The sequence below is a fragment of the Sturnira hondurensis genome, unplaced genomic scaffold (genome assembly GCF_014824575.4).
Source record: "Sturnira hondurensis isolate 20B ecotype Veracruz unplaced genomic scaffold, ASM1482457v3 Scaffold0017338, whole genome shotgun sequence".
NCBI classification, from domain to species: domain Eukaryota; kingdom Metazoa; phylum Chordata; class Mammalia; order Chiroptera; family Phyllostomidae; genus Sturnira; species Sturnira hondurensis.
Window position 1 is genome coordinate 436444 of NW_028089969.1, and position 12567 is coordinate 449010.

Genomic DNA, 12567 nt, shown 5'->3' on the forward strand with positions numbered 1-12567 from the left:
ATTTTATAAAGAGCCTTGAGAGAACCTACTTCTGATATGGAGATACCATTAAAATTAAGTGAAAGAGAGCCATCTCTGAAACCTACATGTATCGAAAGGGAAAAATAGAAATATAAAGAAAAACAATACCAAAATATAAGATTTAGGTTGTTTTGAACATAATATCTCTAAGGCATACATTTGCAACTTTGAAAACATTCATGGGATTATTGGGCATAAAATTTTAATGCTTAAAGGTTTGAGGGAAAACGTACAGAAATGTGGGTAGTACACTAGACAAGGATCAGAATCTGGTTCTGTGTTCAAGTCCTGACTCTCCACTAATTAGCCATGTGATCTTGGGCAAATCACTTAAGCAAATGGTGCTGTCTAGGGCTCTTTCCAGATTCTTTTCCCTCAGTCTGTAAACCTAGCAAGTACCATGCCTCCCCTAGGCAGGAAGAGAAAGAAAGCATGGATTTTCCAGCTGTGATAGTGAATACATTTTGTTTTCGACTAACTCTGGGTTTTTTGCATACTCCATAAGTTCACTCTAGAGTGAGCTTTGCATCTTACCACGTTATCACAGTTTCATCTTTTTAGAAATAGAGCTTGCCCAGTGTCTGATTGATAACTGTGAAGAAAACCCCAGACTTCTCCAGTACTCTGTCCTCATGGTCTTCTCAAGCTACCGACTAGTTCCAAAAGTAAGTTCAAGTCATCTTTGAGGAGACCGGGTTTTCTTTCATCTCTGGGCATAGCTTGATTTGTTATTTTTTTGCTTTGTATAAAATTTTTATGGGACTTTTTAATAAATGGTATGGGTTTTTTAATGAGAGCTTAAAAATTTATGCTCAGGCTTCACCAAATTTGCTGATGTTCTTTTAAGCTTAGATTTGCAAGTTTTTCTTTTCTTAGAATATACTCGAATTATCCTGAGTGTATATGCAATTGCACAAGAAATTCCTTACATTCTTCAGTGTGCATTTTGAAGTGCAGTGCTCTTTAATCATGTAATGTCTTTTAGTTCTGAAGTGTTTTTGTCTTCAAAGATGTGCTCCCCATAGGAAAAGCCGCTCCATGGGCTCTAAGAGCAGCAGAGACCCTGGAGGACACGGCCGAAATAACTGGTTGCTGCATCAAGGGCCCTCTCACCCTCCACGTATGTTTCTGTCCTCTCAATCACTGATAGTCTGACACTGACTTTGGTAAACTTGGCCTGAGCATTACTGCTGCCCCTTTGGGAGCAGCAGAGATATCTTCTGCAGGACAGGTGTGTCTGAGGCCCTGAGGTTGGTGGCAGGGCAAAGGGCACAGGTGGCTGTGGCACCTTGAGGTCTGGGTCCCCTCCCAGAAACCAAATGGGCTGCCCAGCTTTGTGATCTCAGAAGTCCGCAAACTGCTCACCGTATTTTGACTCTTTGCAAAATAACATATACTTACTCTTTCATGATTACATTCTTCCAAATATTTGGTTTTTGCCCTAGTTTTTTCCCCTTTATTTCAACAACTTTACTGAAAGCATCTTCTGGACCAGAGTTGTCAAATATTCTGGTGCCTTTATCATCTAACCTCAAATAAAAGGTACAACATTTCTTTAATACACCATTAAATATCACTATCCAAAACAGACTAAGAGTCAGAAAACAAGGATTCTGGTCCCACATATCTATATGACCTTGAGGAAGTCTCTTCACCTGTCGGTCTTTGGTGAATCATGGAACATCAACCTGTCCATCCCCCTTCCAGTGGTGTTATGAAGATGTCACAGGACAATATGTGAAAATATCAAAAGCTGTGAAATGTTGGGTGATTTTTTTCCTTTACAATTAATATTGTTTAAGAGTAAACAGATCATGGTATTTTTTATAGCCAAACAATGGCCTAGCTATTAGAGATAACTAGAAATATTTAGCCAGATTATACCACAGCTTAGATAGGCTTTGACTGATTTGTTAAAGCCTGAACTGATTTACCATCAATTCTATAATATTCTGCACCCAAGACTTTAGACAATCTCAGAAAATACCTCCCATAGCTTTCCTTAATAGTAACCACATTCAGATATGCAACAGACTCTAATCATAGTGCTTTTTCCTATGGAGGCAAGGTTTAAATAAAACAGATTTTTAAAAGTATAAGCAAAAACCCAAATTAATGGTCTAAAAACTTGGATGATTGCCAGAAGCACCAGGCCCCTGAAATCAATGTTTTTGGTTCCCAGTTGAAGGTGGAAAGTTTAGGAGCTGTGCATGTGAGTGCTACTTACCAGCTGGGTGAATCTGAACTACCCTTGGAACCTCTCTGGGCCTCTGTAAAGTGAGTTAAACTATGCCCCTTCCAGGGCCAGGTGCAGTAAATGAAATAGAGTGCATACATGCTTGCATCACACAGACAGCCGGAGAGCAGGTCTGTGGGAGGCCAAACAGAGTGCAGAGACTGTTCACCTAGCTGCTTCCGACCTTTCACCTGCCCAGGCTGCTAGGCTTCCTTCATCCTGGTGAAGACCTCGGGGTGGAGTGCAGCTCAGTCACCTCGTAAATGTCCCTGTAAAGGACACAGGAATATAAACACCTAGATGTTCACATATGTATGTCTCAGCTCAGTGCCCAGACCAGATTCACCAAAACACTGGTGAGTCATATGGCTTCCTGATGTTAGCCTGGACCTGTCCATGCAGGTGCCACTCAGCACATTTATCAGCAGCAACCCCATGATTAATCCAAAACAAAAGAGGAACAAAGGACAGAGAATAAAATATGAGGACCTAGTGTACAAAAAGGGGATTATTGTAAAAGATCCAAAATGGCAGTTTCAAAAGCAGACAGGCAGTTTCTGTGCATCCACAGAGCCCATGGAAGTAGGTGAGGGCCAGGACCACCATCACTAAATGGCTAGGAAGTCCAAAATAGCCTGAACTTGCAGTTCAGAGGACAAGGGAATCAGAAGGGTCAGAGAGGAAGACCAAGTGTGGGTAGCAGGTGAGACCTGATTCTGGTATCAGAGAAACTGGGGAGATTTTTAGATATGGCACAGAATATACAAGTTCATGTTCCAGAAGCAACACATCTCCCTGAAGTGTGGCATTCTGTAAGTAGTTGGGCTTGTGGCAGTGGCTCCCGTTTGTGACTGTCCATATATATCCCATCTTAACATACACATGGGTAATCATGAAGCTCCTGCCCTCCAAGCCCACAGCACCCTGTCCAGTGCCTGGTATGAGGGAGGTCAACTAAAGAGGGCTCAAGTGAGGCTGGCACAGGGCCCCAGGGACACCTAGGAGCATGGGACTAGGCCTTCTGGAGTAAGTTACAATGAATCGTATCACTTATCAGGGAGGGTGAACAGAGGTGTTGTCAAGAATCAGGAGAAGGGCATTCCAGGTGGGGTCAGAGAAGACTGACCCCAAGGATGCAGTGAAGGAAACTCTTTGAGTTTGGGAGGATGCATGGATGGGAGAGCTATGGTATCCCTCAATGGAAGGGTGGGAAGATGACAATAAAGACACTGGGGCCAACTCAGAGGGCCTTGGGCACTAAGCAAAGCAGTCTTTGCTTCATTCTGAAAACACCCGGAGAGTATTTTCTTCATGTGTATGTGTTAGCACATTGCTGGAGAGCTGTTTATAACAATTTTTTTCAGATCAAAAATATGTTCTCTGCTTTATTGAGAAATAATTTTCATACCATAAAATTTGCCCTTTGTTAAGTGTGCAGTTCCATGATTTTTAAGCAAATTTTTTTAGTAAATATTTTATTGTTATTCTATTACTGTTGACTTATCCCCCCCGCCTTTGCTCTTTTCTGCCCAGCCGACCCTCCACGCCTACAGTCTTTCCACACCCTGTTGTCCATGTCCATGGGTCATTCATACATGTTCCTTGACTAGTCCCTTCCCTTTCTTTCCACCCTTATCCCCCCACCTCCTTTCTGGCCGTTGTCAGTCTGTTCTATGCCTCTAATTCTATTTTGCTCATTTGTTTGTTGTGCTCATTAGGCTCCTGTTATAGTTGAGAACATATGGTATTTGTCTTTTACCACCTGGCTTATTTCACTTGCATCTCTGTGGGAGCGACTTTTCTCTAAGCCCCCCCCCCCNGCTTTATTGAGAAATAATTTTCATACCATAAAATTTGCCCTTTGTTAAGTGTGCAGTTCCATGATTTTTAAGCAAATTTTTTTAGTAAATATTTTATTGTTATTCTATTACTGTTGACTCATCCCCCCCCCCTTTGCTCTTTTCTGCCCAGCCGACCCTCCACTCCTACAGTCATTCCACACCCTGTTGTCCATGTCCATGGGTCATTCATACATGTTCCTTGACTAGTCCCTTCCCTTTCTTTCCACCCTTATCCCCCGACCTCCTTTCTGGCCGTTGTCAGTCTGTTCTATGCCTCTAATTCTATTTTGCTCATTTGTTTGTTGTGCTCATTAGGCTCCTGTTATAGTTGAGAACACATGGTATTTGTCTTTTACCACCTGGCTTATTTCACTTGCATCTCTGTGGGAGCGACTTTTCTCTAAGCCCCCCCCCCCCCGCCCGGGTGCCACGGTGGAGGTGTGTAAATATGACTGAGACATGATGTGATCTGCTTGGGGAGGAGGGGTGGCCATTTTCCCTGCTGGGAAAATGGCCTTGGTCTGGTGGCCAGTTTCTCTGAGGAGAAAAAGGCCTCGAGCCCCCACCTCCAGGGCTTTTAATGGGCTCTAATTCACAGGGATACAGGGCAGCAAGGATCAAACAGTAGATAACATTTCAAAGAAATCTGAGGGCTTCAGAGTCTGTCAGGAACAGAGTTTTAGAGTTTCCTGCTTGAACCCTTAACATTATGAATGAAAGCACTCTTAGCAGAGCAGATTTCACAGGTCTATCAGGAAGTCTTTGTGATGCCAGATTTTTCCCCAGGACACGCTCTAGCAAGGCAAGGAGCTGCACCTCTCCCCAACAGGTATTCAGGCTTAAGGGGATTAGAGCGAGGAAGGGCTTCTCCCAGAGAACATGGGGACTCAGGCTATGTCAAAGCCGGGGGAGGGGGGGTGTCCATCGCTCTTTCTTTGTTGCAGCCCCTGGAGTCCTTCCACAAAGGCCTCCCGAATGATCGAGTCTCACTTAGGTTGCCTCCTGCTGTGAGGGGTCTTACCTGTTGTTGACTTCCGACCAAGCTTTGGGGGCAGGGAGTGAAAAATGAGGCAGCATTTGCTACCAGAGACAAGCTTTGTCTCCTGCGGCTGGCATTCCAGAGGTCGTCCCTTGCCCTTAGACACAAGGGGTTGAGATACAATTCCTAAAACCAGGCAGAGCAGTCTACAACACATCTCCAGTTCCATCCATGCTGTCACAAAGGGCAAGAGCTCCTTCTTTCTTTCTGTTGTGTAGTATTCCATTGTGTAATGTAAGTGTACCAGTTTTTTGATCCACTCATTTACTGATGGGCACTTAGGCTGTTTCCAACAATTGGCTATTATAAATTGTGCTGCTATGAACATAGGGGTGCATAAGTTCTTTTGAATTGGTGTTCCAGGATTTTTTGAGGAAATTCTGTACTGTTTCCCACGGTGGCTGCACCAGTCTGCATTCCCACCAACAGTGTACTAGGGTTCCCGTTAGTTACTCCACATCCTCGCCAGTACTTGTTTATTGATTTATTAATGTTGTAACAATTTTTAAGTAAGAGGAAAGGGAGCTGTGAGGTAGGTGGTTGGTACAGTGTTCATCAGTTATGCAGTAGAGTTATCCTCTGTTCAGTAGAATGATATGATACATCTATGCATAAAGTAACTGGGGTCTTTAACAATGCCTTTTGGAGATTTATCTAACTGAACAATGGAATCTTGAGGGGTGGAGGCTTAAGAGTCGCCTGGTTCAACCTACCCAGGTAAATGATCTGACCTCTGTGCTCCAGGTCTCACCAGTCACTAACTTTATTGTAGATTGCCTGACGTGTTCAACATAGAAAACAATGGTATTGGTCAGTTAATACCCTATCGACCTTGAGGGAGAAGGAGGAAGTACAGGCCATGAATTGCTCAGGTCAAATAGTGTGCAGTGCCACTCACTAGGTCAGCAGGTTAGGGACACGACCTGGCTCAACAAAGGGCACATCCTCCATCTGCTCCCAGTCCCTGGGGTGCCTCTCTTCTCATCCCCACACTAACCAAGCACTATATGCATCTGGCACCTGGACCAGATTATCAAAAACCATCTCAAGAAGGGTTAGAATGATGAAAAACTCTTTGTCTTTGTTTTGGGTTTCAGCCAACAACTGCTGCTCACTAGAAATATGTCTGGGTCCTGATGTCTTTGGTTCCCCACACCTCAGTTGGAATGTCAGGTACAAGGACAGGTACAAATGGATATGAAATAGACATCCTAGCAATGGCATAGTCCAAATGTAGTTGACACCTGGAAGGAATGAGGAGGCAGAATATTGAAGAGACATGGCTTGTTTTAGAATCGTTGAAAAGTTTGAAGACAAGTAGGGAAGCAGTTTCTATCTAGGACCTCCATCCCACAAACCTTGAACATAACAAGTATAAAGCTCCTTGGCATAGGATCTTATGCCCAAGTCAGTGAGGAGGAGAAGATCAACCCCTGGGCTAGGACAGAAAAGTGTCATCCTGGGCTGGAGGGATATGCATTCCACATTACTGTCTAAGGATATGTGAGAAATCACATATACCCAGTGGAAGCCAAATTCCTAGCTTCCTGGCCTGACCCTTTGTGAATGCACCTGGAGCTGGGTTTTGCCCTCTCCCAGGGATTTAGGTGGTTTTGTTCAGGGACACATGAAGCTATACCTGTGCTAGGCAGGTGTGTAGGGCATGCAAAAATTACATCATCACTACTACAGGTTCTGAAAAGATCCAGGTGATTGGACTACAATCCAGCACAATTACCTTTTCCAGAGGCTTATAGAATGTATAAGCTTGCAAAGCAACAGATGTGGATATAAGCCTCTGTGTTTCCTCAGTGGTGTCACCAATTTATCTACTGACAGCTATGGCTAATGAATCTTTATGCAAAGCATAGAATGTGAAAAGATAAGACCAGTGCAGGGGAGAGAGAGTAGGCCAGAGAAAAACCAGCCAGTCCCCTAGGTGTTTAATCTCTCCGCCAGACACCTAAGTCTGTCAGTGCCCGGGAGAGTGTCCTACTTATTGCCACCTAGTGGCCAGGAGTGGATGGATACGCATCTCCCTGCAGGCTTCCTATGGCCCCTCCTGATGTGGGTGGAGGGCCTCATGAGGAGCCAAATGGGGCCCACAGTCAGTGTTGTGTACGCAAATTAGAGCTGCTGTTCCTGGCGGTCCACTGGGGCTTGTCCCTGTGCACATACCAAAGGTGACCTTTGCTGTCTTTTGGCTTGGAATAACCTCCAACTGTATTTCTACATTACCTCCAAAGACACATTTTAGCCTTTAAGAAAAACATGAACTTTCGCTCACCCAGAGTCACTGATTATGCAGTACTGGGCATGAGTGTCATACCCTGTTGCTGCACTGGTCTCTGACAAACTTCTGGCCATCAACAAGGTCAATACAGGAAAGGAAAGGAAAGGTGATGACAGTAAAACTATGTGACCCTGTTTTTTTTTATTTTTAAAAAACAATGCCATATTTGTATATGCACATTCATAGCAGCATTTATTCACAATAACCAAAGACTCGGAGCAACCTAAGTGTCTATTGATAGAAAAATGGATTAAAAATATATGGTTAATCCATACAATGAAATATGATTTAGCCTTCAAGAGGAAGTTCTGCAATCTGCTAAAACATGGATAAACCTTGAAGGCATCATGCTAAGCAAAATAAGCCAGTCACAAAAGGACAAATACTGTATACATCTATTTATATGAGGTACCCAGAGCAGTCAAAGTCACAGAGACAGAAAGTAGAGTGGTAGTTGCCAAGGGCTGAGAAATAGGGATAATCGATTAAAGGATATGGAGATTCAGTTTTGTAAGATGAAAAATTTCTGAATCTCCATTGCACAATAGTGTGAATATATTTAACACTACTGAACTCTACACTTAAAATTGTTAAGATGGCAAATTTTATGTATTTTTACCATAATTAAAATATTTTAAAATTATTTTTAAAAATATGATGCCTATTGGTCTTACTGCTCTCTTTTTCAGCATATTTGTTTTATACTTTCACATGTTTTGTATTGGAGTATACTTGACATATAATAAATTATATCACTCTATGTTTTCAGTTTGATGAGTTTTGACTACTCCAAACAAGATATAAACATTTTCATCACCCTAGAAAGTTCCCTTGTGCCCCCTCCCTGTCAGCAGTGCCCTTTAAGTAATCCCTTTCTGACTTTATCATTATATATGTTTTTTCATCATGGTTATAATTACATATAGTAAAGTACACAATTTGTAGGATATTGCTTGTGAGTTTTAACAAATGTCAATGCCATTTAACGAAAACACTAATCAAGATCTAAATCTTCTCCGTAACTCCAGAAAGTTCCCTGTATCCCTTCCCAGTCTGTGACCTCCCCTGTCTGAGGCAGCCACTACTCTCATTTCTGTCCCCGCAGATTATTTCATTTCTTCTTGAACTTCACATAAATGGAGTCATGCAATATGTGCTTTATTACATCTGGCTTCTTTCACTCAGCAGGATGTTTTTGAGCTTTATCCATGATGCCTGTGGATCAATACTTTGTTTCTTTTTACTGAACAGTAGTATGTCCTACTGCATAATTGCACTAAAAATTTGTTTACCCATTCTGTTAATGCAGATTAAGGCTGTTTTAGTTTGGGGACTATTATGCATAAGGGTGCTATTAATATTACTGAATTTTTGTGGACAAAGATTTCATTTCTCTTGAATAAACTACCTAGGAATAGTGGAATTGCTAGCTAATAGGGTAAATGCATTATTCATAAAACTGCCAAAAAGAATTCCAAAGCGATACCATTTTGCACTCCTACTAGTATTTTTTAATTGAAGTGCAATTTATATATAGTAAAGCTCATCCTTTTTTAAAGTACATTTCTGCAAATTTTTGACAAATGCATACAATTGTGTAACTAGCACCAGAATCAAGAGTTTCAACAAGCCCTCCTTGGCTCATGTGGCTCAGTGGATTGAGCACCAACCTGTGAACCAAAAGGTTGCCAGTTTGATTCCCCATCAGGGCATATAACTGGGTAGCAGGCCTAGTTGGGGACATGTGAGATGCAATCAGTTGATGTATCTCTCACACATCAATGATCCTCTGTCTCTTGTTTCCCTTGCTTTACATCTCTCTAAAAAGAAATAAAATCTTTTAAAATATTTTTAAAGTATAATTTATTGATTATGCTATTACAGTTGTCCCATTTTCTCTCCCCTTTATTTCCCTCCAACCTGGACCCCCTCTCCCACCAGCATTCTGCCACCTTAGTTCACATCCATGGGCTATACATAGAAGTCCTTTGGCTTCTCTATTTCCCATACTATTCTTAACATTCACCTGTCCATTTTGTATTTACCATTTATGCTTCTTATTCCCTGTACCTTTTCCTCCATCTCCCATACCCTTCCCTGCTAATTACCCTCCATGTGATCTCCATTTCTGCCATTCTGTTCTTATTCTAGTGGTTTGCTTCATTTCTTTTTGTTTCATTTTTTAGGTTCCGCTGTCGATAGTTGTAAGTTTGTTGTCATTTTACTGCTTTGATCTTTTTCTTAGATAAGTTCCTTTAACACTTCATATAATAAGTGTTTGGTGATGAATGAACTCCCTTAACTTGACCTTATCTGGGAAGCACTTTACCTGCCCTCCTCTTATAAATGATAGCTTTGTTGAATAGAGTAAGCCTAAATGTAGTTCCTTGCCTTTCATGACTTTGAATACTTCTTTCCATCTCCTTTTTGCCTGCAAGGTTTCTTTTGAGAAATCATCTGCTAGTCTTATGGGAATGCCTTTGTAGGTAACTGTCTCCTTCTCTCTTGTTGCTTTTAAGATTCTCTCCTTATCTTTAATCTTGGGTCACTTAATGATGATGTGCCTTGGTGTATGCTTCCTTGGGTCCAACTTTTTTGGGACTCTCTGGTCTTCCTGGACTTCCTGGAATTCTATTTCCTTTGCCAGATTGGGGAAGTTCTCCATTATGTTCTCAATTAATTTTTCAATTTCTTGCTCTTCCTCTTCTCTTTCTGGCACCCCTATGATTCCGATGTGGGAACATTTAAAGTTATCCCAGAGGTTCCTCAGCTTCCTTATTCTTTTGAATTCTTGTTTCTTCATTCTGTTCTCTTTTTTTAAATTGATTATGCCATTACAATTGTTCTATTCCCCCCCCTTCATTCCCCTCCACCCTGCACACTCCCTCCCCAACCATTCCCCCCCCTTCAGTTTATGACCACGTGTCTCTAGTACTTTAGATTCTATATTTCCTCTACTATTCTTGCCCTCCTCCCATCTATTTTCTACCTACCATCTATGCTACTTATTCTCTGTACCTTCTCCCCCCCCTCCTCCTCCCACTCCCCTGTTGCTAACCCTCCATGTGATCTCCATTTCTATGGTTCCTCTCCTGATCTAGCTGTCCTCTTAGTTTGCTTTTGTTTTAGGTGTTAATAACTGAGTTTGGTGTCCTTTCACTGTTCATATTTTTTATCTTCTTTTTCTTAGATAAGTCCCTTTAATATTTCATATAATAAGGGCTTGGTGATGATGAACTCCTTGAATTTGACCTTATCTGAGAAGCACTTTATCTGCCCTTCCATTCTAAATGATAGCTTTGCTGGATAGAGCAATCTTGGATGTAGGTCTTTGGATTTCATGACTTGGAATACTTCTTTCCAGCCCCTTCTTGCCTGTAAGGTCTCTTTTGAGAAATCAACTGGCAGTCTGGTGGGAACTCCTTTGTAGGTGACTGTCCCCTTATCTCTTGCTGTTTCTAGGATTCTCTCCTTCATTTTAATCTTGGATAATGTAATTATGATGTGCCTTGGTGTGTTCCTTCTTGGGTCCAACTTCTTTGGGACTCTCTGAGCTTCCTGGTTTTCCTGGAAGTCTATTTCCTTTGGCAGACTGGGGAAGTTCTTCTTTATTATTTGTTCAAATAAGTTTTCCACTTGTGGCTGTTTCTTTTCCCCTTCTGGTACCCCTATAATTCAGATGTTGGAGCATTTAAAGATGTCCTGGAGGTTGCTAAGCCTCTCCTCATTTTTTTGAATTCTTGTTACTTCATATTTTTCTGTTTGGTCATTTTTTTCTTCCTTCTGGTCCATTCCATTGATTTGAGTCCCAGTTTCCTTTTCATCACTATTGGTTTCCTGTGAATTTCCCTTCATTTCAATTAGATTAGCCTTCATTTGTTTCTCTAATTTCTGACTAAAATCAACCAGTTCTGTGAGCATCCTGATCACCAGTGTTTTGAACTGTGCATCTGAGAGGTTCTCTATTTCTTTTTCGGTTAGGGTTATCGGCTCTGGGGCTTTGAGCTGTTCTTGGGTCATAATATTTGGTCTGTTAGCGCCTGTTATGTATGAGGGGCGGAGCCTTAGGTGTTCACCAGGGCAGGGCGACCCAGTTGCTGGGTTGTGATGCTGTATGTGGGGGTGGGGTCAGAGAGGGAAAAAAATGGCGCTTTTCGCCACTCTCTCAGATTTCTGTCCCCTCTGGTGCTGGTTCCCAGGTGTGTGGGCCCGTGTACTCTCCAGGACCCTGTGGGTCTCTCCAACAAACTTTCTCTGGGCCTGGGAGCCTCTCCTGGCACCCCAACCCCGAAAGTCTTTCCAATTAGTGCTTTCAGGTTCTAATTCCCTTCACTGGGGCCCTAGCCTGAGCGGTCTGTCTCACTGTTCACTCCTTTACTTGGTTTACCTGCACGCAAATGTGTGACCACAATCAGCCAGCCACCCTACACCCTCACTGGGTCCGCCTGTCACCACTCCATGCCTGGGATCCACCAACCACCTCCGCCTATTCTCCTGAGTTGGTACCAAACGATCTTTCCTGCCCAAGCCCCCTCTGCCACTGACTCTGCCCCTCTTACCAGTCTGCTGAATGGTTTGCTGTTGTCAGACTCCCATACAGTTCAATTTTCTGTGTTTTGGCTGTGTTTTTGTTACTAAAACTTCGTTTTCTTTAAACTTACTTGTGCGAGGAGGCACAGTGTTTCCACCTACACCTCCATCTTGGCCTGAAGTCCCATCCTGTTTTTTTTATAATAGTTGTGCCATTTCATATTTCCACCAACAGTGCACAAGGGTTCCAATTTCTCCATATCCTCACCAACACTTATTATTTTCTGTTTTTTAAAAATTTTCCATCCTGCCCTGGCTGGTGTAGCTCAGTGGATTGAGCGTGGGCCTGTGAAGCAAAGGATCACGGTTCGATTCCCAGTCAGGGCACATGCCTGGGTTGCAGGCCAGTTCCCGATGGGGGACACATGAGAGGCAACCACACATTGATATTTCTCTCCCTCTCTCCTTCCCTTCCCCTCTCTCTGAAAATAAATAAATAAAATATATTAAAAAAATTTCCATCCTAATGTGTGTGGAGTAATACACACAATGCAGTTTTGATTTGCATTTCCCTAATGATTAGTGATGCTGAGCAGTCTGTGCATTC